General features: G+C 55.5%; 5 non-coding genes across 5 annotated transcripts; all 5 read right to left on the reverse strand.

Moving 5' to 3' along the window:
- Nucleotides 1-398: 398 nt before the first annotated feature.
- On the reverse strand, nucleotides 399-470 carry TRNAQ-CUG (transfer RNA glutamine (anticodon CUG)). The gene has a single exon. It is a non-coding gene; the product is annotated as a tRNA-Gln (tRNA).
- Nucleotides 471-6232: 5762 nt separating this feature from the next.
- TRNAQ-CUG (transfer RNA glutamine (anticodon CUG)) lies at nucleotides 6233-6304 on the reverse strand. The gene has a single exon. It is a non-coding gene; the product is annotated as a tRNA-Gln (tRNA).
- Nucleotides 6305-12066: 5762 nt separating this feature from the next.
- On the reverse strand, nucleotides 12067-12138 carry TRNAQ-CUG (transfer RNA glutamine (anticodon CUG)). Its single transcript has one exon. It is a non-coding gene; the product is annotated as a tRNA-Gln (tRNA).
- A 5762-nt stretch (nucleotides 12139-17900) lies between these two features.
- Nucleotides 17901-17972, reverse strand: TRNAQ-CUG (transfer RNA glutamine (anticodon CUG)). The gene has a single exon. It is a non-coding gene; the product is annotated as a tRNA-Gln (tRNA).
- Nucleotides 17973-23734: 5762 nt separating this feature from the next.
- On the reverse strand, nucleotides 23735-23806 carry TRNAQ-CUG (transfer RNA glutamine (anticodon CUG)). Its single transcript has one exon. It is a non-coding gene; the product is annotated as a tRNA-Gln (tRNA).
- Nucleotides 23807-25248: the final 1442 nt, after the last annotated feature.

Genomic DNA, 25248 nt, shown 5'->3' on the forward strand with positions numbered 1-25248 from the left:
ACGTGTGCCCAGGGAGGTTGCAGAGTCTCCATCTCTGGAGATGTGCAGCATCCAACCAGACAAAGGATGAAAAACGGCCTCTACTTGGCCTTGCTTTGAGCTGGGCTCAGGCTCAGACTGCATCGTGTCTCCACCCTGTCTGCTGTGTGATTCTCTGAGGCCCTGCTGGAGGCCCTCATCCAGGAGCAGCCATCAAGCAGAAGTCAGCAGAGAGGGAGCGCTGGCCATTTCTGACGAAAGCTGCAGAGACTTGGTGGGCACAGGGTAGAAGGGTCACTGATGTCAGTGCCAGTGCTGCAAGCGCAGGAAAAGAAGGAAGATGTGAGTGCATCAAAGAATTGACCCAAGAGCAAGTCAAGGGAATTGGGTGTAAGCATGGTGAGGGAGCCAAAAGGACCAGGCCCCACTGAGGTTTGCACTCAGATCGCTGGATTCAGAGTCCAGAGTGCTTACCATTACACCATGGGACCTCCTGGATGGTGCTTCTTTTTCCACTGTGGTCACCCTCACTCAGCCAAATCCCCCTGGCCAAGCCTGGCAGTCTCTCTGTCTCCCTGCCCATCACCAAGTATGGCCTCTCTACAGGGCCACCAAGCGTTCTCTGCTCATTTCACCTTTGGAGGGAGCTGCAGACCTCTTTGGGCAAGCCTGGTATGCCCTCTCTTGCAAGACCCAGGCTGTGAACCCCTTGCTTCTCCCTAATTAAACCTGGTTATGAAGTTTCCAGTAGAACCTCTTCAACGTTGCACCTCACAGGGGACCTTCACGGACCAGTCATCGGTGGTTCGATGCCTGCACTTGCCATCTCTTCTCCACTTGGAGAAGAAGAGAAGGCTCCGGGGAGACCTTATAGCAGCCTTCCAGTACCCAAAGGGGGACTACACGAGAGACGGAGAGGGACTCTTGATCAGGGAGTGGAGCCATAGGAGGAGGGGGAAGGGTTTTGAACTGAAAGAGGGGACATTTAGACTAGGTATTAGGAAGAAATTCTTTACTGTGAGGTTGGTTGCCCAGAGAAGCTGTGGATGCCCCATGCCTGGAGGTGTTCATGACCAGGCTGGATGGGGCTGTCAGCAACCTGGTCTAGTGGGAGGTGTCCCTGCCCATGGCAGGGGGGTTGGAACTTGATGATCTTTAAGGCCCCTTCTAACACAAACCATTCTATGATTCTACCTCTGCTGCTGCCTCCCTTCACCCCCGTGTTGGACAACCTGCCAATCTGCCGGTGTAAGGTATTGCCTCTCTGGTTTCTCACCTGGAGCTAGTATGAAGCAGCCATTAACTAGATATGCTTACTCTTGGTTGCAGTCCTAGCCGAGCTCCTGACCTTGCTGAACGAGGGGACGAAGAGAGAGGGCAGGGAATGAGGTTCAACAGAGGGAAGAGTTGGCACCAGGACCCAAAGCAGCGTGTTACTGATTGCACAAGCTGGACTGCCGACTTCTGCTGGGACCGAGGCAGTATGGCAGGACCCAGTCCCCGAAGGTCTTGGAAACAGGGAAGGTATGTTTGGTATGCAGATACTCTGCAGCTGCAGGAGGAGGAATGCCCCTTGTGGGGCTGAGACAGCATTCCTCCAAGCAGTGGAGGGTGCTCCTGGGGCTCTGCTAGGCTTACTCAGCAATCGGGGAGAAAGGATTCTGGGCCAGTGGATGTAGTGGGCCAGTGGGTGTAGTGGGCCAGTGCAGGCAGGTTCCTCGCTTTTCTCTTTGGTTTCCTTCCTGGCAGCACCAGCTGCTGGGGCTGCCATGGTCCCCAGCCTGTTTGCTTCCCCAAGCTCATGGTAACTGCTCCTACCGCTGTAGGCTCTGATGCTGCTCCTCCCTGGGGAGAACCCTTTGTGCCCCCCTTACAGGATTCAGTGTGCAGCCAGAGACCTCCCAGAGCTCCCCAGGGCCTGGGACCTGCAGCTCGGGCCAGGCTGTCCCACACAGGACACCAGGTCAATCCAGGTCCTGCACTCCTGAGGCCTTTCTGTCTGAGGGCAGACCTTGGCAAGCCAGAGAGCCACCTTCACCCAGCAGACCTCTTCTGTGGCTCATACTTCCTGACTGTGGTCCTTCTGAAAATTGCAACCTGGCTCAGTGTTGCAATTGGCTCAGTGTTATCCAGCTGGGTCCAGCACAGGGCAGCCCCTTACCCCTTCTCACAGAGGCCACCCGCTGCCCTCCATACCAACGCCTGGCCACATACAGCCAATACAGTGCCCACTGGGAATACCTGCTCGGACCTGCTCCTGGCTGGACCTGCGAGTGGGCATGGCAGCAAACAGACTAGGATGGAGAAAGCCATAGGGTTAGGAGTGAAGACTCATCCCAAGGATTTACAGTGAAATCTGTGTTGGAAGAGACTTTCTCTCCTCTCTCCAGGCCTTCTGGCCAGAAGGGTCTTCTAGTCGCTGGCATGAAACTGAAATGCAGAGCAGGTGGATTCCTTACACACAGCAGCCCTGTTGCTCTCCAAGGTGGCAGATGAAGCACACTCCGACCTCTTGGTGCATGCAGATCAAACCTAGAAGTAGATGGGTTTTTAAAGTGGGATGAAACAATTCAGCTGAGAATGAGGTAAAGAAAAGGGAATCCTTGAGGTATCACTATAGAGAAGACAAGAAAACTTCCATTCAACCCATCAGCAGACCTTACCCCATAACCCTAGCATCTGCTCTCCAGTGCAGCCACTTAAAGGCAATGGCCAGGAAGGCAGCTGCAGTACAAGATTAGACAGAAGTAGCAGCTGATTCAGGAACGGTGCTAAAACCTGAGGAAATGCCCTTGAGGAAAGCGGCACTTTTAGAGGAATGAGGCTATGAGCTCTGGTATCCCTGTCACGCCTGAGACAGGGGCACAGTGTCCACTGAAGTCCACAGCATGATGAGTCATGTTTGCCTGGAGCTCAGGGTTTTTCCCGACTCTTCCACATCACGATGACTCCCAGGTGCTCTGGGAGACCGATCCCATGTCCCTTTGAAATGTGAAATGCAGGGAACGAGCCACCCCATCCTTTACCCAGAAAAGAGAGCCATGAGCTTTTGGCTCCCTGCCCCGAGGCTCTCCTCAAAAGCAGACCATCCAAGCCTTTGGCCTCTGGGGTGAACTGACTGAGCAAAACAGGTCAATTTGGGTGCGGGTTTTCTCCTTCAGGGGAGGACGCGGGCATCTCTTTGATCACCCTCCTACGCGCTGATTTGCTCTTTTCCATCAGGTTCTCCGCTTCCCAAGCTGAGCCCAAACCCCTGGTTGGAAGAAGCGTGAGGGCCTGGTCAAGTCATCAGGGTACATGGCAATGGAGATCCCAGGGAGAGATTAGTTGAGAGGGACCTGCCCGACCCTCTGCTCTTCATCGTGAAGAAACTGCCTTTGTTCCCTGGGCTCGCGGGCAGAAAAGACAGGTTCTGGCAGAGCCTGCTGAGCGTAAGCAAGGTCCCTGAGGCCCTCAAGCTTGCCCTCAGCCCACAATGGCTTTTCCTTGCCCTTGAGCTTTGCCACATCCCTGGAGATATGAATCTCTTCTCCCACCATCTCCTGTGAGCCTACAATGACCCGCTGGAGAGGCGTATCTCCCCGGGTCAGCATGAGCCCCTGGACTGAAAGCACTTGAGAGCTGACTGGAGGCGTCCCTAATAGCTGAATAACGTGACTGGTGGCCAAGCTCACCGTGAAGAAGGCGACGGAACAAGTGTCATCCGTGTGATGGAAGGCCACGTAAAATCTCTGCCCAGCTAGCCTGAGACCTCTGAGCCAGTGGGTTTTTGCAGGCCTGGACACAAATTAAATATATTGGCATTCGATGGTATGCAGCTGGAGCAAAACATTTCAGGTGAAAGAGGCCAGGGCTTAATCACCATTGGGGCTTCAGCGAGCAGTAACTGCTAGGTGTTCAGATGCTTCATGAGCAAGGAATGTTTGTGGCCCCATGGGGCTCTGGGACGCAGCATAAAAGCCTGCGCTGCTCCTGGCTCCGCATGCTCCTCTCTTGCCTCCTTTTCCTCAAGGAGCAAGGTAAGCCCGCGTCCGCTCCATCTCTCCCCGTGGGCTGAACTGCTATCATGGTGGTTACTCAGGCTGACACTTGGGCTGCCTCAGCCTGGCCCTACAACAGAACTGTTTGAGGGCTGCCACCTCTTTGCCTTTTGATGGTGGTGGCCGGGGAGAGGTGGGAAGGGAGGGGTTCTTTCAAGCAGAAGGGGATCAATGGGGCTCAGCCGCAGGGAGGTCTGCCCACCAGAATTTGCACCTGCAGCACGTGCTCTCTAACCAACTGGACAAGCTCATCCAGTGCCTTCTTCAATGCAGCAGTGTTAGTTCTGGGGATGGAATGTGATCAGTCTTTCCACAGGCGCTTTACACCCACTGTGCTGGGTCCTATCTCAAAGGGGGTCAGCCTTCCCGTCCCGCGCAACTCGGAGGGCACAGTGAGTGTTGTGGGAGCTGTAGGCACAGTGTGCATTTATAAGAGGTGATTTCTGAGATAGCTGTTCAACCCAGCCTGTTTGAGCTGGGTCCATTTCATCAATCTTTACCCATGCTATCGTACCAGGAAACGCAGGAGGAGGTCCTGGTGGAATCGGTAGTCAGTTAGGCAGGTCTTTGCTCCCAGTCCTTCAGATCTAGCCCTAGGGTGTTGTGTGCGTTAGTAAAATCAGCTGCAGGTTCTTTCTGGATGTGGAGCTCAAAACAGAGGTGCATGGCAGCAAAGTATATCTTCAGCGAGAGTGGAAGAAACAATAGACAGGCTGATGTTGGAGTCCGTGTTTCCTCCCTGCTCTGTGTTTCAGCTTTGCCTCCCTCACCGAGAGATGTCTTGCTTCAGACCCTGTCCCCCACGCCCCTGCGGAGCCTGTGGCCCAACCCCACTTGCAAGCAGCTGCAGCGAGCCCTGCGTCACCCGCTGTGCTGACTCGACGGTGGCCATCGAGGCTTCCCCGGTGGTGGTGACCCTGCCGGGCCCCATCCTCACCTCTTTCCCGCAGAGCACAGCCGTGGGATCCTCTCTGTCAGCTGCTGTCGGGAGCTCCCTCAGCACCGGGGGGGTTCCCATCTCTTCTGGGGGCTCCCTTGGTCTGGGGGGGTCAGGGCTGTGTCTGCCTATCCCCCGCTGCAGTCTGAACTGCTGAAGCCGGCGCATCATCCCCTTTGGAGCGGGAAGGAAGACGGGAACTCTGCAGCAGGAGTGTGGCCGCGGCTTGCCGATGGGCTGGGTGTCCCCATCCCAGCAGGCAGGAGGGACCTGCGCCCGCTGCTCCTCACTGCATGGCAGGCCTCGCCGTGCCTCCCCTGGCTCCGATTTGCTCTGAGCTCCTTGAGAAAGGGCTCGTTCTTTTCTGCTTTGCTGAATCTCCTGCTGATGGGGAGAGGGTGCTGGAGTTAGGGACTGCTCTTGGTGGGCTGCGATTGCCACCAGGTAGAGCAGAATGGGAAAAGGCAAGCGCTTTGTGTGGAGCTTCTCCTTGGGCAGCGGGCCATTTTCTTTGCCTCCCCGAACCCTGCAGACGTGTGTCTTGGTCTCTGCCCTGTGCCACCGCATTTGCTCCTTCTCATTAAAGACTTTGTGCAGCGTAGCTGGAGACTCGTGGTGGTTTGTTTCCCCCCCCGCCTCGGCTGGCCAACACCGCTGAAAGGAAGAAGGAGAACCTGCTCTCTCCCATGACAGTGAGTCTGCCCCCCTGCATGGGGCACTCCCAGCTGTGGGTGGAGCTCCCTGAGCCGGAGCACCAAAAATAAGCAAGCAGGCAAGGGAAAGTCAGAAACGCCTCAGAGCAACGGAGAGAGCAAGAAGCACTGGACAGAATTGGAAATACAAGTACTGCCACAAACAGTGGTGGTCAAAGATGGGAAACGTGTGCCCAGGGAGGTTGCAGAGTCTCCATCTCTGGAGATGTGCAGCATCCAACCAGACAAAGGATGAAAAACGGCCTCTACTTGGCCTTGCTTTGAGCTGGGCTCAGGCTCAGACTGCATCGTGTCTCCACCCTGTCTGCTGTGTGATTCTCTGAGGCCCTGCTGGAGGCCCTCATCCAGGAGCAGCCATCAAGCAGAAGTCAGCAGAGAGGGAGCGCTGGCCATTTCTGACGAAAGCTGCAGAGACTTGGTGGGCACAGGGTAGAAGGGTCACTGATGTCAGTGCCAGTGCTGCAAGCGCAGGAAAAGAAGGAAGATGTGAGTGCATCAAAGAATTGACCCAAGAGCAAGTCAAGGGAATTGGGTGTAAGCATGGTGAGGGAGCCAAAAGGACCAGGCCCCACTGAGGTTTGCACTCAGATCGCTGGATTCAGAGTCCAGAGTGCTTACCATTACACCATGGGACCTCCTGGATGGTGCTTCTTTTTCCACTGTGGTCACCCTCACTCAGCCAAATCCCCCTGGCCAAGCCTGGCAGTCTCTCTGTCTCCCTGCCCATCACCAAGTATGGCCTCTCTACAGGGCCACCAAGCGTTCTCTGCTCATTTCACCTTTGGAGGGAGCTGCAGACCTCTTTGGGCAAGCCTGGTATGCCCTCTCTTGCAAGACCCAGGCTGTGAACCCCTTGCTTCTCCCTAATTAAACCTGGTTATGAAGTTTCCAGTAGAACCTCTTCAACGTTGCACCTCACAGGGGACCTTCACGGACCAGTCATCGGTGGTTCGATGCCTGCACTTGCCATCTCTTCTCCACTTGGAGAAGAAGAGAAGGCTCCGGGGAGACCTTATAGCAGCCTTCCAGTACCCAAAGGGGGACTACACGAGAGACGGAGAGGGACTCTTGATCAGGGAGTGGAGCCATAGGAGGAGGGGGAAGGGTTTTGAACTGAAAGAGGGGACATTTAGACTAGGTATTAGGAAGAAATTCTTTACTGTGAGGTTGGTTGCCCAGAGAAGCTGTGGATGCCCCATGCCTGGAGGTGTTCATGACCAGGCTGGATGGGGCTGTCAGCAACCTGGTCTAGTGGGAGGTGTCCCTGCCCATGGCAGGGGGGTTGGAACTTGATGATCTTTAAGGCCCCTTCTAACACAAACCATTCTATGATTCTACCTCTGCTGCTGCCTCCCTTCACCCCCGTGTTGGACAACCTGCCAATCTGCCGGTGTAAGGTATTGCCTCTCTGGTTTCTCACCTGGAGCTAGTATGAAGCAGCCATTAACTAGATATGCTTACTCTTGGTTGCAGTCCTAGCCGAGCTCCTGACCTTGCTGAACGAGGGGACGAAGAGAGAGGGCAGGGAATGAGGTTCAACAGAGGGAAGAGTTGGCACCAGGACCCAAAGCAGCGTGTTACTGATTGCACAAGCTGGACTGCCGACTTCTGCTGGGACCGAGGCAGTATGGCAGGACCCAGTCCCCGAAGGTCTTGGAAACAGGGAAGGTATGTTTGGTATGCAGATACTCTGCAGCTGCAGGAGGAGGAATGCCCCTTGTGGGGCTGAGACAGCATTCCTCCAAGCAGTGGAGGGTGCTCCTGGGGCTCTGCTAGGCTTACTCAGCAATCGGGGAGAAAGGATTCTGGGCCAGTGGATGTAGTGGGCCAGTGGGTGTAGTGGGCCAGTGCAGGCAGGTTCCTCGCTTTTCTCTTTGGTTTCCTTCCTGGCAGCACCAGCTGCTGGGGCTGCCATGGTCCCCAGCCTGTTTGCTTCCCCAAGCTCATGGTAACTGCTCCTACCGCTGTAGGCTCTGATGCTGCTCCTCCCTGGGGAGAACCCTTTGTGCCCCCCTTACAGGATTCAGTGTGCAGCCAGAGACCTCCCAGAGCTCCCCAGGGCCTGGGACCTGCAGCTCGGGCCAGGCTGTCCCACACAGGACACCAGGTCAATCCAGGTCCTGCACTCCTGAGGCCTTTCTGTCTGAGGGCAGACCTTGGCAAGCCAGAGAGCCACCTTCACCCAGCAGACCTCTTCTGTGGCTCATACTTCCTGACTGCGGTCCTTCTGAAAATTGCAACCTGGCTCAGTGTTGCAATTGGCTCAGTGTTATCCAGCTGGGTCCAGCACAGGGCAGCCCCTTACCCCTTCTCACAGAGGCCACCCGCTGCCCTCCATACCAACGCCTGGCCACATACAGCCAATACAGTGCCCACTGGGAATACCTGCTCGGACCTGCTCCTGGCTGGACCTGCGAGTGGGCATGGCAGCAAACAGACTAGGATGGAGAAAGCCATAGGGTTAGGAGTGAAGACTCATCCCAAGGATTTACAGTGAAATCTGTGTTGGAAGAGACTTTCTCTCCTCTCTCCAGGCCTTCTGGCCAGAAGGGTCTTCTAGTCGCTGGCATGAAACTGAAATGCAGAGCAGGTGGATTCCTTACACACAGCAGCCCTGTTGCTCTCCAAGGTGGCAGATGAAGCACACTCCGACCTCTTGGTGCATGCAGATCAAACCTAGAAGTAGATGGGTTTTTAAAGTGGGATGAAACAATTCAGCTGAGAATGAGGTAAAGAAAAGGGAATCCTTGAGGTATCACTATAGAGAAGACAAGAAAACTTCCATTCAACCCATCAGCAGACCTTACCCCATAACCCTAGCATCTGCTCTCCAGTGCAGCCACTTAAAGGCAATGGCCAGGAAGGCAGCTGCAGTACAAGATTAGACAGAAGTAGCAGCTGATTCAGGAACGGTGCTAAAACCTGAGGAAATGCCCTTGAGGAAAGCGGCACTTTTAGAGGAATGAGGCTATGAGCTCTGGTATCCCTGTCACGCCTGAGACAGGGGCACAGTGTCCACTGAAGTCCACAGCATGATGAGTCATGTTTGCCTGGAGCTCAGGGTTTTTCCCGACTCTTCCACATCACGATGACTCCCAGGTGCTCTGGGAGACCGATCCCATGTCCCTTTGAAATGTGAAATGCAGGGAACGAGCCACCCCATCCTTTACCCAGAAAAGAGAGCCATGAGCTTTTGGCTCCCTGCCCCGAGGCTCTCCTCAAAAGCAGACCATCCAAGCCTTTGGCCTCTGGGGTGAACTGACTGAGCAAAACAGGTCAATTTGGGTGCGGGTTTTCTCCTTCAGGGGAGGACGCGGGCATCTCTTTGATCACCCTCCTACGCGCTGATTTGCTCTTTTCCATCAGGTTCTCCGCTTCCCAAGCTGAGCCCAAACCCCTGGTTGGAAGAAGCGTGAGGGCCTGGTCAAGTCATCAGGGTACATGGCAATGGAGATCCCAGGGAGAGATTAGTTGAGAGGGACCTGCCCGACCCTCTGCTCTTCATCGTGAAGAAACTGCCTTTGTTCCCTGGGCTCGCGGGCAGAAAAGACAGGTTCTGGCAGAGCCTGCTGAGCGTAAGCAAGGTCCCTGAGGCCCTCAAGCTTGCCCTCAGCCCACAATGGCTTTTCCTTGCCCTTGAGCTTTGCCACATCCCTGGAGATATGAATCTCTTCTCCCACCATCTCCTGTGAGCCTACAATGACCCGCTGGAGAGGCGTATCTCCCCGGGTCAGCATGAGCCCCTGGACTGAAAGCACTTGAGAGCTGACTGGAGGCGTCCCTAATAGCTGAATAACGTGACTGGTGGCCAAGCTCACCGTGAAGAAGGCGACGGAACAAGTGTCATCCGTGTGATGGAAGGCCACGTAAAATCTCTGCCCAGCTAGCCTGAGACCTCTGAGCCAGTGGGTTTTTGCAGGCCTGGACACAAATTAAATATATTGGCATTCGATGGTATGCAGCTGGAGCAAAACATTTCAGGTGAAAGAGGCCAGGGCTTAATCACCATTGGGGCTTCAGCGAGCAGTAACTGCTAGGTGTTCAGATGCTTCATGAGCAAGGAATGTTTGTGGCCCCATGGGGCTCTGGGACGCAGCATAAAAGCCTGCGCTGCTCCTGGCTCCGCATGCTCCTCTCTTGCCTCCTTTTCCTCAAGGAGCAAGGTAAGCCCGCGTCCGCTCCATCTCTCCCCGTGGGCTGAACTGCTATCATGGTGGTTACTCAGGCTGACACTTGGGCTGCCTCAGCCTGGCCCTACAACAGAACTGTTTGAGGGCTGCCACCTCTTTGCCTTTTGATGGTGGTGGCCGGGGAGAGGTGGGAAGGGAGGGGTTCTTTCAAGCAGAAGGGGATCAATGGGGCTCAGCCGCAGGGAGGTCTGCCCACCAGAATTTGCACCTGCAGCACGTGCTCTCTAACCAACTGGACAAGCTCATCCAGTGCCTTCTTGAATGCAGCAGTGTTAGTTCTGGGGATGGAATGTGATCAGTCTTTCCACAGGCGCTTTACACCCACTGTGCTGGGTCCTATCTCAAAGGGGGTCAGCCTTCCCGTCCCGCGCAACTCGGAGGGCACAGTGAGTGTTGTGGGAGCTGTAGGCACAGTGTGCATTTATAAGAGGTGATTTCTGAGATAGCTGTTCAACCCAGCCTGTTTGAGCTGGGTCCATTTCATCAATCTTTACCCATGCTATCGTACCAGGAAACGCAGGAGGAGGTCCTGGTGGAATCGGTAGTCAGTTAGGCAGGTCTTTGCTCCCAGTCCTTCAGATCTAGCCCTAGGGTGTTGTGTGCGTTAGTAAAATCAGCTGCAGGTTCTTTCTGGATGTGGAGCTCAAAACAGAGGTGCATGGCAGCAAAGTATATCTTCAGCGAGAGTGGAAGAAACAATAGACAGGCTGATGTTGGAGTCCGTGTTTCCTCCCTGCTCTGTGTTTCAGCTTTGCCTCCCTCACCGAGAGATGTCTTGCTTCAGACCCTGTCCCCCACGCCCCTGCGGAGCCTGTGGCCCAACCCCACTTGCAAGCAGCTGCAGCGAGCCCTGCGTCACCCGCTGCGCTGACTCGACGGTGGCCATCGAGGCTTCCCCGGTGGTGGTGACCCTGCCGGGCCCCATCCTCACCTCTTTCCCGCAGAGCACAGCCGTGGGATCCTCTCTGTCAGCTGCTGTCGGGAGCTCCCTCAGCACCGGGGGGGTTCCCATCTCTTCTGGGGGCTCCCTTGGTCTGGGGGGGTCAGGGCTGTGTCTGCCTATCCCCCGCTGCAGTCTGAACTGCTGAAGCCGGCGCATCATCCCCTTTGGAGCGGGAAGGAAGACGGGAACTCTGCAGCAGGAGTGTGGCCGCGGCTTGCCGATGGGCTGGGTGTCCCCATCCCAGCAGGCAGGAGGGACCTGCGCCCGCTGCTCCTCACTGCATGGCAGGCCTCGCCGTGCCTCCCCTGGCTCCGATTTGCTCTGAGCTCCTTGAGAAAGGGCTCGTTCTTTTCTGCTTTGCTGAATCTCCTGCTGATGGGGAGAGGGTGCTGGAGTTAGGGACTGCTCTTGGTGGGCTGCGATTGCCACCAGGTAGAGCAGAATGGGAAAAGGCAAGCGCTTTGTGTGGAGCTTCTCCTTGGGCAGCGGGCCATTTTCTTTGCCTCCCCGAACCCTGCAGACGTGTGTCTTGGTCTCTGCCCTGTGCCACCGCATTTGCTCCTTCTCATTAAAGACTTTGTGCAGCGTAGCTGGAGACTCGTGGTGGTTTGTTTCCCCCCCCGCCTCGGCTGGCCAACACCGCTGAAAGGAAGAAGGAGAACCTGCTCTCTCCCATGACAGTGAGTCTGCCCCCCTGCATGGGGCACTCCCAGCTGTGGGTGGAGCTCCCTGAGCCGGAGCACCAAAAATAAGCAAGCAGGCAAGGGAAAGTCAGAAACGCCTCAGAGCAACGGAGAGAGCAAGAAGCACTGGACAGAATTGGAAATACAAGTACTGCCACAAACAGTGGTGGTCAAAGATGGGAAACGTGTGCCCAGGGAGGTTGCAGAGTCTCCATCTCTGGAGATGTGCAGCATCCAACCAGACAAAGGATGAAAAACGGCCTCTACTTGGCCTTGCTTTGAGCTGGGCTCAGGCTCAGACTGCATCGTGTCTCCACCCTGTCTGCTGTGTGATTCTCTGAGGCCCTGCTGGAGGCCCTCATCCAGGAGCAGCCATCAAGCAGAAGTCAGCAGAGAGGGAGCGCTGGCCATTTCTGACGAAAGCTGCAGAGACTTGGTGGGCACAGGGTAGAAGGGTCACTGATGTCAGTGCCAGTGCTGCAAGCGCAGGAAAAGAAGGAAGATGTGAGTGCATCAAAGAATTGACCCAAGAGCAAGTCAAGGGAATTGGGTGTAAGCATGGTGAGGGAGCCAAAAGGACCAGGCCCCACTGAGGTTTGCACTCAGATCGCTGGATTCAGAGTCCAGAGTGCTTACCATTACACCATGGGACCTCCTGGATGGTGCTTCTTTTTCCACTGTGGTCACCCTCACTCAGCCAAATCCCCCTGGCCAAGCCTGGCAGTCTCTCTGTCTCCCTGCCCATCACCAAGTATGGCCTCTCTACAGGGCCACCAAGCGTTCTCTGCTCATTTCACCTTTGGAGGGAGCTGCAGACCTCTTTGGGCAAGCCTGGTATGCCCTCTCTTGCAAGACCCAGGCTGTGAACCCCTTGCTTCTCCCTAATTAAACCTGGTTATGAAGTTTCCAGTAGAACCTCTTCAACGTTGCACCTCACAGGGGACCTTCACGGACCAGTCATCGGTGGTTCGATGCCTGCACTTGCCATCTCTTCTCCACTTGGAGAAGAAGAGAAGGCTCCGGGGAGACCTTATAGCAGCCTTCCAGTACCCAAAGGGGGACTACACGAGAGACGGAGAGGGACTCTTGATCAGGGAGTGGAGCCATAGGAGGAGGGGGAAGGGTTTTGAACTGAAAGAGGGGACATTTAGACTAGGTATTAGGAAGAAATTCTTTACTGTGAGGTTGGTTGCCCAGAGAAGCTGTGGATGCCCCATGCCTGGAGGTGTTCATGACCAGGCTGGATGGGGCTGTCAGCAACCTGGTCTAGTGGGAGGTGTCCCTGCCCATGGCAGGGGGGTTGGAACTTGATGATCTTTAAGGCCCCTTCTAACACAAACCATTCTATGATTCTACCTCTGCTGCTGCCTCCCTTCACCCCCGTGTTGGACAACCTGCCAATCTGCCGGTGTAAGGTATTGCCTCTCTGGTTTCTCACCTGGAGCTAGTATGAAGCAGCCATTAACTAGATATGCTTACTCTTGGTTGCAGTCCTAGCCGAGCTCCTGACCTTGCTGAACGAGGGGACGAAGAGAGAGGGCAGGGAATGAGGTTCAACAGAGGGAAGAGTTGGCACCAGGACCCAAAGCAGCGTGTTACTGATTGCACAAGCTGGACTGCCGACTTCTGCTGGGACCGAGGCAGTATGGCAGGACCCAGTCCCCGAAGGTCTTGGAAACAGGGAAGGTATGTTTGGTATGCAGATACTCTGCAGCTGCAGGAGGAGGAATGCCCCTTGTGGGGCTGAGACAGCATTCCTCCAAGCAGTGGAGGGTGCTCCTGGGGCTCTGCTAGGCTTACTCAGCAATCGGGGAGAAAGGATTCTGGGCCAGTGGATGTAGTGGGCCAGTGGGTGTAGTGGGCCAGTGCAGGCAGGTTCCTCGCTTTTCTCTTTGGTTTCCTTCCTGGCAGCACCAGCTGCTGGGGCTGCCATGGTCCCCAGCCTGTTTGCTTCCCCAAGCTCATGGTAACTGCTCCTACCGCTGTAGGCTCTGATGCTGCTCCTCCCTGGGGAGAACCCTTTGTGCCCCCCTTACAGGATTCAGTGTGCAGCCAGAGACCTCCCAGAGCTCCCCAGGGCCTGGGACCTGCAGCTCGGGCCAGGCTGTCCCACACAGGACACCAGGTCAATCCAGGTCCTGCACTCCTGAGGCCTTTCTGTCTGAGGGCAGACCTTGGCAAGCCAGAGAGCCACCTTCACCCAGCAGACCTCTTCTGTGGCTCATACTTCCTGACTGCGGTCCTTCTGAAAATTGCAACCTGGCTCAGTGTTGCAATTGGCTCAGTGTTATCCAGCTGGGTCCAGCACAGGGCAGCCCCTTACCCCTTCTCACAGAGGCCACCCGCTGCCCTCCATACCAACGCCTGGCCACATACAGCCAATACAGTGCCCACTGGGAATACCTGCTCGGACCTGCTCCTGGCTGGACCTGCGAGTGGGCATGGCAGCAAACAGACTAGGATGGAGAAAGCCATAGGGTTAGGAGTGAAGACTCATCCCAAGGATTTACAGTGAAATCTGTGTTGGAAGAGACTTTCTCTCCTCTCTCCAGGCCTTCTGGCCAGAAGGGTCTTCTAGTCACTGGCATGAAACTGAAATGCAGAGCAGGTGGATTCCTTACACACAGCAGCCCTGTTGCTCTCCAAGGTGGCAGATGAAGCACACTCCGACCTCTTGGTGCATGCAGATCAAACCTAGAAGTAGATGGGTTTTTAAAGTGGGATGAAACAATTCAGCTGAGAATGAGGTAAAGAAAAGGGAATCCTTGAGGTATCACTATAGAGAAGACAAGAAAACTTCCATTCAACCCATCAGCAGACCTTACCCCATAACCCTAGCATCTGCTCTCCAGTGCAGCCACTTAAAGGCAATGGCCAGGAAGGCAGCTGCAGTACAAGATTAGACAGAAGTGGCAGCTGATTCAGGAACGGTGCTAAAACCTGAGGAAATGCCCTTGAGGAAAGCGGCACTTTTAGAGGAATGAGGCTATGAGCTCTGGTATCCCTGTCACGCCTGAGACAGGGGCACAGTGTCCACTGAAGTCCACAGCATGATGAGTCATGTTTGCCTGGAGCTCAGGGTTTTTCCCGACTCTTCCACATCACGATGACTCCCAGGTGCTCTGGGAGACCGATCCCATGTCCCTTTGAAATGTGAAATGCAGGGAACGAGCCACCCCATCCTTTACCCAGAAAAGAGAGCCATGAGCTTTTGGCTCCCTGCCCCGAGGCTCTCCTCAAAAGCAGACCATCCAAGCCTTTGGCCTCTGGGGTGAACTGACTGAGCAAAACAGGTCAATTTGGGTGCGGGTTTTCCCCTTCAGGGGAGGACGCGGGCATCTCTTTGATCACCCTCCTACGCGCTGATTTGCTCTTTTCCATCAGGTTCTCCGCTTCCCAAGCTGAGCCCAAACCCCTGGTTGGAAGAAGCGTGAGGGCCTGGTCAAGTCATCAGGGTACATGGCAATGGAGATCCCAGGGAGAGATTAGTTGAGAGGGACCTGCCCGACCCTCTGCTCTTCATCGTGAAGAAACTGCCTTTGTTCCCTGGGCTCGCGGGCAGAAAAGACAGGTTCTGGCAGAGCCTGCTGAGCGTAAGCAAGGTCCCTGAGGCCCTCAAGCTTGCCCTCAGCCCACAATGGTTTTTCCTTGCCGTTGAGCTTTGCCACATCCCTGGAGATATGAGTCTCTTCTCCCACCATCTCCTGTGAGCCTACAATGACCCGCTGGAGAGGCGTATCTCCCCGGGTCAGCATGAGCCCCTGGACTGAAAGCACTTGAGAGCTGACTGGAGTCGTCCCTAATAGCTGAATAACGTGACTGGTGGCCAAGCTCACCGTGAAGAAGGCGACGGAACAAGTGTCATCCGTGTGATGGAAAGCCACGTAAAATCTCTGCCCAGCTAGCCTGAGACCTCTGAGCCAGTGGGTTTTTGCAGGCCTGGACACAAATTAAATATATTGGCATTCGATGGTATGCAGCTGGAGCAAAACATTTCAGGTGAAAGAGGCCAGGGCTTAATCACCATTGGGGCTTCAGCGAGCAGTAACTGCTAGGTGTTCAGATGCTTCATGAGCAAGGAATGTTTGTGGCCCCATGGGGCTCTGGGACGCAGCATAAAAGCCTGCGCTGCTCCTGGCTCCGCATGCTCCTCTCTTGCCTCCTTTTCCTCAAGGAGCAAGGTAAGCCCGCGTCCGCTCCATCTCTCCCCGTGGGCTGAACTGCTATCATGGTGGTTACTCAGGCTGACACTTGGGCTGCCTCAGCCTGGCCCTACAACAGAACTGTTTGAGGGCTGCCACCTCTTTGCCTTTTGATGGTGGTGGCCGGGGAGAGGTGGGAAGGGAGGGGTTCTTTCAAGCAGAAGGGGATCAATGGGGCTCAGCCGCAGGGAGGTCTGCCCACCAGAATTTGCACCTGCAGCACGTGCTCTCTAACCAACTGGACAAGCTCATCCAGTGCCTTCTTCAATGCAGCAGTGTTAGTTTTGGGGATGGAATGTGATCAGTCTTTCCACAGGCGCTTTACACCCACTGTGCTGGGTCCTATCTCAAAGGGGGTCAGCCTTCCCATCCCGCGCAACTCGGAGGGCACAGTGAGTGTTGTGGGAGCTGTAGGCACAGTGTGCATTTATAAGAGGTGATTTCTGAGATAGCTGTTCAACCCAGCCTGTTTGAGCTGGGTCCATTTCATCAATCTTTACCCATGCTATCGTACCAGGAAACGCAGGAGGAGGTCCTGGTGGAATCGGTAGTCAGTTAGGCAGGTCTTTGCTCCCAGTCCTTCAGATCTAGCCCTAGGGTGTTGTGTGCGTTAGTAAAATCAGCTGCAGGTTCTTTCTGGATGTGGAGCTCAAAACAGAGGTGCATGGCAGCAAAGTATATCTTCAGCGAGAGTGGAAGAAACAATAGACAGGCTGATGTTGGAGTCCGTGTTTCCTCCCTGCTCTGTGTTTCAGCTTTGCCTCCCTCACCGAGAGATGTCTTGCTTCAGACCCTGTCCCCCACGCCCCTGCGGAGCCTGTGGCCCAACCCCACTTGCAAGCAGCTGCAGCGAGCCCTGCGTCACCCGCTGTGCTGACTCGACGGTGGCCATTGAGGCTTCCCCGGTGGTGGTGACCCTGCCGGGCCCCATCCTCACCTCTTTCCCGCAGAGCACAGCCGTGGGATCCTCTCTGTCAGCTGCTGTCGGGAGCTCCCTCAGCACCGGGGGGGTTCCCATCTCTTCTGGGGGCTCCCTTGGTCTGGGGGGGTCAGGGCTGTGTCTGCCTATCCCCCGCTGCAGTCTGAACTGCTGAAGCCGGCGCATCATCCCCTTTGGAGCGGGAAGGAAGACGGGAACTCTGCAGCAGGAGTGTGGCCACGGCTTGCCGATGGGCTGGGTGTCCCCATCCCAGCAGGCAGGAGGGACCTGCGCCCGCTGCTCCTCACTGCATGGCAGGCCTCGCCGTGCCTCCCCTGGCTCCGATTTGCTCTGAGCTCCTTGAGAAAGGGCTCGTTCTTTTCTGCTTTGCTGAATCTCCTGCTGATGGGGAGAGGGTGCTGGAGTTAGGGACTGCTCTTGGTGGGCTGCGATTGCCACCAGGTAGAGCAGAATGGGAAAAGGCAAGCGCTTTGTGTGGAGCTTCTCCTTGGGCAGCGGGCCATTTTCTTTGCCTCCCCGAACCCTGCAGACGTGTGTCTTGGTCTCTGCCCTGTGCCACCGCATTTGCTCCTTCTCATTAAAGACTTTGTGCAGCGTAGCTGGAGACTCGTGGTGGTTTGTTTCCCCCCCCGCCTCGGCTGGCCAACACCGCTGAAAGGAAGAAGGAGAACCTGCTCTCTCCCATGACAGTGAGTCTGCCCCCCTGCATGGGGCACTCCCAGCTGTGGGTGGAGCTCCCTGAGCCGGAGCACCAAAAATAAGCAAGCAGGCAAGGGAAAGTCAGAAACGCCTCAGAGCAACGGAGAGAGCAAGAAGCACTGGACAGAATTGGAAATACAAGTACTGCCACAAACAGTGGTGGTCAAAGATGGGAAACGTGTGCCCAGGGAGGTTGCAGAGTCTCCATCTCTGGAGATGTGCAGCATCCAACCAGACAAAGGATGAAAAACGGCCTCTACTTGGCCTTGCTTTGAGCTGGGCTCAGGCTCAGACTGCATCGTGTCTCCACCCTGTCTGCTGTGTGATTCTCTGAGGCCCTGCTGGAGGCCCTCATCCAGGAGCAGCCATCAAGCAGAAGTCAGCAGAGAGGGAGCGCTGGCCATTTCTGACGAAAGCTGCAGAGACTTGGTGGGCACAGGGTAGAAGGGTCACTGATGTCAGTGCCAGTGCTGCAAGCGCAGGAAAAGAAGGAAGATGTGAGTGCATCAAAGAATTGACCCAAGAGCAAGTCAAGGGAATTGGGTGTAAGCATGGTGAGGGAGCCAAAAGGACCAGGCCCCACTGAGGTTTGCACTCAGATCGCTGGATTCAGAGTCCAGAGTGCTTACCATTACACCATGGGACCTCCTGGATGGTGCTTCTTTTTCCACTGTGGTCACCCTCACTCAGCCAAATCCCCCTGGCCAAGCCTGGCAGTCTCTCTGTCTCCCTGCCCATCACCAAGTATGGCCTCTCTACAGGGCCACCAAGCGTTCTCTGCTCATTTCACCTTTGGAGGGAGCTGCAGACCTCTTTGGGCAAGCCTGGTATGCCCTCTCTTGCAAGACCCAGGCTGTGAACCCCTTGCTTCTCCCTAATTAAACCTGGTTATGAAGTTTCCAGTAGAACCTCTTCAACGTTGCACCTCACAGGGGACCTTCACGGACCAGTCATCGGTGGTTCGATGCCTGCACTTGCCATCTCTTCTCCACTTGGAGAAGAAGAGAAGGCTCCGGGGAGACCTTATAGCAGCCTTCCAGTACCCAAAGGGGGACTACACGAGAGACGGAGAGGGACTCTTGATCAGGGAGTGGAGCCATAGGAGGAGGGGGAAGGGTTTTGAACTGAAAGAGGGGACATTTAGACTAGGTATTAGGAAGAAATTCTTTACTGTGAGGTTGGTTGCCCAGAGAAGCTGTGGATGCCCCATGCCTGGAGGTGTTCATGACCAGGCTGGATGGGGCTGTCAGCAACCTGGTCTAGTGGGAGGTGTCCCTGCCCATGGCAGGGGGGTTGGAACTTGATGATCTTTAAGGCCCCTTCTAACACAAACCATTCTATGATTCTACCTCTGCTGCTGCCTCCCTTCACCCCCGTGTTGGACAACCTGCCAATCTGCCGGTGTAAGGTATTGCCTCTCTGGTTTCTCACCTGGAGCTAGTATGAAGCAGCCATTAACTAGATATGCTTACTCTTGGTTGCAGTCCTAGCCGAGCTCCTGACCTTGCTGAACGAGGGGACGAAGAGAGAGGGCAGGGAATGAGGTTCAACAGAGGGAAGAGTTGGCACCAGGACCCAAAGCAGCGTGTTACTGATTGCACAAGCTGGACTGCCGACTTCTGCTGGGACCGAGGCAGTATGGCAGGACCCAGTCCCCGAAGGTCTTGGAAACAGGGAAGGTATGTTTGGTATGCAGATACTCTGCAGCTGCAGGAGGAGGAATGCCCCTTGTGGGGCTGAGACAGCATTCCTCCAAGCAGTGGAGGGTGCTCCTGGGGCTCTGCTAGGCTTACTCAGCAATCGGGGAGAAAGGATTCTGGGCCAGTGGATGTAGTGGGCCAGTGGGTGTAGTGGGCCAGTGCAGGCAGGTTCCTCGCTTTTCTCTTTGGTTTCCTTCCTGGCAGCACCAGCTGCTGGGGCTGCCATGGTCCCCAGCCTGTTTGCTTCCCCAAGCTCATGGTAACTGCTCCTACCGCTGTAGGCTCTGATGCTGCTCCTCCCTGGGGAGAACCCTTTGTGCCCCCCTTACAGGATTCAGTGTGCAGCCAGAGACCTCCCAGAGCTCCCCAGGGCCTGGGACCTGCAGCTCGGGCCAGGCTGTCCCACACAGGACACCAGGTCAATCCAGGTCCTGCACTCCTGAGGCCTTTCTGTCTGAGGGCAGACCTTGGCAAGCCAGAGAGCCACCTTCACCCAGCAGACCTCTTCTGTGGCTCATACTTCCTGACTGCGGTCCTTCTGAAAATTGCAACCTGGCTCAGTGTTGCAATTGGCTCAGTGTTATCCAGCTGGGTCCAGCACAGGGCAGCCCCTTACCCCTTCTCACAGAGGCCACCCGCTGCCCTCCATACCAACGCCTGGCCACATACAGCCAATACAGTGCCCACTGGGAATACCTGCTCGGACCTGCTCCTGGCTGGACCTGCGAGTGGGCATGGCAGCAAACAGACTAGGATGGAGAAAGCCATAGGGTTAGGAGTGAAGACTCATCCCAAGGATTTACAGTGAAATCTGTGTTGGAAGAGACTTTCTCTCCTCTCTCCAGGCCTTCTGGCCAGAAGGGTCTTCTAGTCACTGGCATGAAACTGAAATGCAGAGCAGGTGGATTCCTTACACACAGCAGCCCTGTTGCTCTCCAAGGTGGCAGATGAAGCACACTCCGACCTCTTGGTGCATGCAGATCAAACCTAGAAGTAGATGGGTTTTTAAAGTGGGATGAAACAATTCAGCTGAGAATGAGGTAAAGAAAAGGGAATCCTTGAGGTATCACTATAGAGAAGACAAGAAAACTTCCATTCAACCCATCAGCAGACCTTACCCCATAACCCTAGCATCTGCTCTCCAGTGCAGCCACTTAAAGGCAATGGCCAGGAAGGCAGCTGCAGTACAAGATTAGACAGAAGTAGCAGCTGATTCAGGAACGGTGCTAAAACCTGAGGAAATGCCCTTGAGGAAAGCGGCACTTTTAGAGGAATGAGGCTATGAGCTCTGGTATCCCTGTCACGCCTGAGACAGGGGCACAGTGTCCACTGAAGCCAACAGCACGATGGCTCATGTTTGCCTGGAGCTCAGGGTTTTTCCCGACTCTTCCACATCACGATGACTCCCAGGTGCTCTGGGAGACCGATCCCATGTCCCTTTGAAATGTGAAATGCAGGGAACGAGCCACCCCATCCTTTACCCAGAAAAGAGAGCCATGAGCTTTTGGCTCCCTGCCCCGAGGCTCTCCTCAAAAGCAGACCATCCAAGCCTTTGGCCTCTGGGGTGAACTGACTGAGCAAAACAGGTCAATTTGGGTGCGGGTTTTCTCCTTCAGGGGAGGACGCGGGCATCTCTTTGATCACCCTCCTACGCGCTGATTTGCTCTTTTCCATCAGGTTCTCCACTTCCCAAGCTGAGCCCAAACCCCTGGTTGGAAGAAGCGTGAGGGCCTGGTCAAGTCATCAGGGTACATGGCAATGGAGATCCCAGGGAGAGATTAGTTGAGAGGGACCTGCCCGACCCTCTGCTCTTCATCGTGAAGAAACTGCCTTTGTTCCCTGGGCTCGCGGGCAGAAAAGACAGGTTCTGGCAGAGCCTGCTGAGCGTAAGCAAGGTCCCTGAGGCCCTCAAGCTTGCCCTCAGCCCACAATGGTTTTTCCTTGCCCTTGAGCTTTGCCACATCCCTGGAGATATGAGTCTCTTCTCCCACCATCTCCTGTGAGCCTACAATGACCCGCTGGAGAGGCGTATCTCCCCGGGTCAGCATGAGCCCCTGGACTGAAAGCACTTGAGAGCTGACTGGAGGCGTCCCTAATAGCTGAATAACGTGACTGGTGGCCAAGCTCACCGTGAAGAAGGCGACGGAACAAGTGTCATCCGTGTGATGGAAAGCCACGTAAAATCTCTGCCCAGCTAGCCTGAGACCTCTGAGCCAGTGGGTTTTTGCAGGCCTGGACACAAATTAAATATATTGGCATTCGATGGTATGCAGCTGGAGCAAAACATTTCAGGTGAAAGAGGCCAGCGCTTAATCACCATTGGGGCTTCAGCGAGCAGTAACTGCTAGGTGTTCAGATGCTTCATGAGCAAGGAATGTTTGTGGCCCCATGGGGCTCTGGGACGCAGCATAAAAGCCTGCGCTGCTCCTGGCTCCGCATGCTCCTCTCTTGCCTCCTTTTCCTCAAGGAGCAAGGTAAGCCCGAGTCCGCTCCATCTCTCCCCGTGGGCTGAACTGCTGTCATGGTGGTTACTCAGGCTGACACTTGGGCTGCCTCAGCCTGGCCCTACAACAGAACTGTTTGAGGGCTGCCACCTCTTTGCCTTTTGATGGTGGTGGCCGGGGAGAGGTGGGAAGGGAGGGGTTCTTTCAAGCAGAAGGGGATCAATGGGGCTCAGCCGCAGGGAGGTCTGCCCACCAGAATTTGCACCTGCAGCACGTGCTCTCTAACCAACTGGACAAGCTCATCCAGTGCCTTCTTCAATGCAGCAGTGTTAGTTCTGGGGATGGAATGTGATCAGTCTTTCCACAGGCGCTTTACACCCACTGTGCTGGGTCCTATCTCAAAGGGGGTCAGCCTTCCCATCCCGCGCAACTCGGAGGGCACAGTGAGTGTTGTGGGAGCTGTAGGCACAGTGTGCATTTATAAGAGGTGATTTCTGAGATAGCTGTTCAACCCAGCCTGTTTGAGCTGGGTCCATTTCATCAATCTTTACCCATGCTATCGTACCAGGAAACGCAGGAGGAGGTCCTGGTGGAATCGGTAGTCAGTTAGGCAGGTCTTTGCTCCCAGTCCTTCAGATCTAGCCCTAGGGTGTTGTGCGCGTTAGTAAAATCAGCTGCAGGTTCTTTCTGGATGTGGAGCTCAAAACAGAGGTGCATGGCAGCAAAGTATATCTTCAGCGAGAGTGGAAGAAACAATAGACAGGCTGATGTTGGAGTCCGTGTTTCCTCCCTGCTCTGTGTTTCAGCTTTGCCTCCCTCACCGAGAGATGTCTTGCTTCAGACCCTGTCCCCCACGCCCCTGCGGAGCCTGTGGCCCAACCCCACTTGCAAGCAGCTGCAGCGAGCCCTGCGTCACCCGCTGCGCTGACTCGACGGTGGCCATCGAGGCTTCCCCGGTGGTGGTGACCCTGCCGGGCCCCATCCTCACCTCTTTCCCGCAGAGCACAGCCGTGGGATCCTCTCTGTCAGCTGCTGTCGGGAGCTCCCTCAGCACCGGGGGGGTTCCCATCTCTTCTGGGGGCTCCCTTGGTCTGGGGGGGTCAGGGCTGTGTCTGCCTATCCCCCGCTGCAGTCTGAACTGCTGAAGCCGGCGCATCATCCCCTTTGGAGCGGGAAGGAAGACGGGAACTCTGCAGCAGGAGTGTGGCCGCGGCTTGCCGATGGGCTGGGTGTCCCCATCCCAGCAGGCAGGAGGGACCTGCGCCCGCTGCTCCTCACTGCATGGCAGGCCTCGCCGTGCCTCCCCTGGCTCCGATTTGCTCTGAGCTCCTTGAGAAAGGGCTCGTTCTTTTCTGCTTTGCTGAATCTCCTGCTGATGGGGAGAGGGTGCTGGAGTTAGGGACTGCTCTTGGTGGGCTGCGATTGCCACCAGGTAGAGCAGAATGGGAAAAGGCAAGCGCTTTGTGTGGAGCTTCTCCTTGGGCAGCGGGCCATTTTCTTTGCCTCCCCGAACCCTGCAGACGTGTGTCTTGGTCTCTGCCCTGTGCCACCGCATTTGCTCCTTCTCATTAAAGACTTTGTGCAGCGTAGCTGGAGACTCGTGGTGGTTTGTTTCCCCCCCCGCCTCGGCTGGCCAACACCGCTGAAAGGAAGAAGGAGAACCTGCTCTCTCCCATGACAGTGAGTCTGCCCCCCTGCATGGGGCACTCCCAGCTGTGGGTGGAGCTCCCTGAGCCGGAGCACCAAAAATAAGCAAGCAGGCAAGGGAAAGTCAGAAACGCCTCAGAGCAACGGAGAGAGCAAGAAGCACTGGACAGAATTGGAAATACAAGTACTGCCACAAACAGTGGTGGTCAAAGATGGGAAACGTGTGCCCAGGGAGGTTGCAGAGTCTCCATCTCTGGAGATGTGCAGCATCCAACCAGACAAAGGATGAAAAACGGCCTCTACTTGGCCTTGCTTTGAGCTGGGCTCAGGCTCAGACTGCATCGTGTCTCCACCCTGTCTGCTGTGTGATTCTCTGAGGCCCTGCTGGAGGCCCTCATCCAGGAGCAGCCATCAAGCAGAAGTCAGCAGAGAGGGAGCGCTGGCCATTTCTGACGAAAGCTGCAGAGACTTGGTGGGCACAGGGTAGAAGGGTCACTGATGTCAGTGCCAGTGCTGCAAGCGCAGGAAAAGAAGGAAGATGTGAGTGCATCAAAGAATTGACCCAAGAGCAAGTCAAGGGAATTGGGTGTAAGCATGGTGAGGGAGCCAAAAGGACCAGGCCCCACTGAGGTTTGCACTCAGATCGCTGGATTCAGAGTCCAGAGTGCTTACCATTACACCATGGGACCTCCTGGATGGTGCTTCTTTTTCCACTGTGGTCACCCTCACTCAGCCAAATCCCCCTGGCCAAGCCTGGCAGTCTCTCTGTCTCCCTGCCCATCACCAAGTATGGCCTCTCTACAGGGCCACCAAGCGTTCTCTGCTCATTTCACCTTTGGAGGGAGCTGCAGACCTCTTTGGGCAAGCCTGGTATGCCCTCTCTTGCAAGACCCAGGCTGTGAACCCCTTGCTTCTCCCTAATTAAACCTGGTTATGAAGTTTCCAGTAGAACCTCTTCAACGTTGCACCTCACAGGGGACCTTCACGGACCAGTCATCGGTGGTTCGATGCCTGCACTTGCCATCTCTTCTCCACTTGGAGAAGAAGAGAAGGCTCCGGGGAGACCTTATAGCAGCCTTCCAGTACCCAAAGGGGGACTACACGAGAGACGGAGAGGGACTCTTGATCAGGGAGTGGAGCCATAGGAGGAGGGGGAAGGGTTTTGAACTGAAAGAGGGGACATTTAGACTAGGTATTAGGAAGAAATTCTTTACTGTGAGGTTGGTTGCCCAGAGAAGCTGTGGATGCCCCATGCCTGGAGGTGTTCATGACCAGGCTGGATGGGGCTGTCAGCAACCTGGTCTAGTGGGAGGTGTCCCTGCCCATGGCAGGGGGGTTGGAACTTGATGATCTTTAAGGCCCCTTCTAACACAAACCATTCTATGATTCTACCTCTGCTGCTGCCTCCCTTCACCCCCGTGTTGGACAACCTGCCAATCTGCCGGTGTAAGGTATTGCCTCTCTGGTTTCTCACCTGGAGCTAGTATGAAGCAGCCATTAACTAGATATGCTTACTCTTGGTTGCAGTCCTAGCCGAGCTCCTGACCTTGCTGAACGAGGGGACGAAGAGAGAGGGCAGGGAATGAGGTTCAACAGAGGGAAGAGTTGGCACCAGGACCCAAAGCAGCGTGTTACTGATTGCACAAGCTGGACTGCCGACTTCTGCTGGGACCGAGGCAGTATGGCAGGACCCAGTCCCCGAAGGTCTTGGAAACAGGGAAGGTATGTTTGGTATGCAGATACTCTGCAGCTGCAGGAGGAGGAATGCCCCTTGTGGGGCTGAGACAGCATTCCTCCAAGCAGTGGAGGGTGCTCCTGGGGCTCTGCTAGGCTTACTCAGCAATCGGGGAGAAAGGATTCTGGGCCAGTGGATGTAGTGGGCCAGTGGGTGTAGTGGGCCAGTGCAGGCAGGTTCCTCGCTTTTCTCTTTGGTTTCCTTCCTGGCAGCACCAGCTGCTGGGGCTGCCATGGTCCCCAGCCTGTTTGCTTCCCCAAGCTCATGGTAACTGCTCCTACCGCTGTAGGCTCTGATGCTGCTCCTCCCTGGGGAGAACCCTTTGTGCCCCCCTTACAGGATTCAGTGTGCAGCCAGAGACCTCCCAGAGCTCCCCAGGGCCTGGGACCTGCAGCT

Source organism: Numenius arquata, unplaced genomic scaffold (genome assembly GCF_964106895.1).
Source record: "Numenius arquata unplaced genomic scaffold, bNumArq3.hap1.1 HAP1_SCAFFOLD_90, whole genome shotgun sequence".
NCBI classification, from domain to species: domain Eukaryota; kingdom Metazoa; phylum Chordata; class Aves; order Charadriiformes; family Scolopacidae; genus Numenius; species Numenius arquata.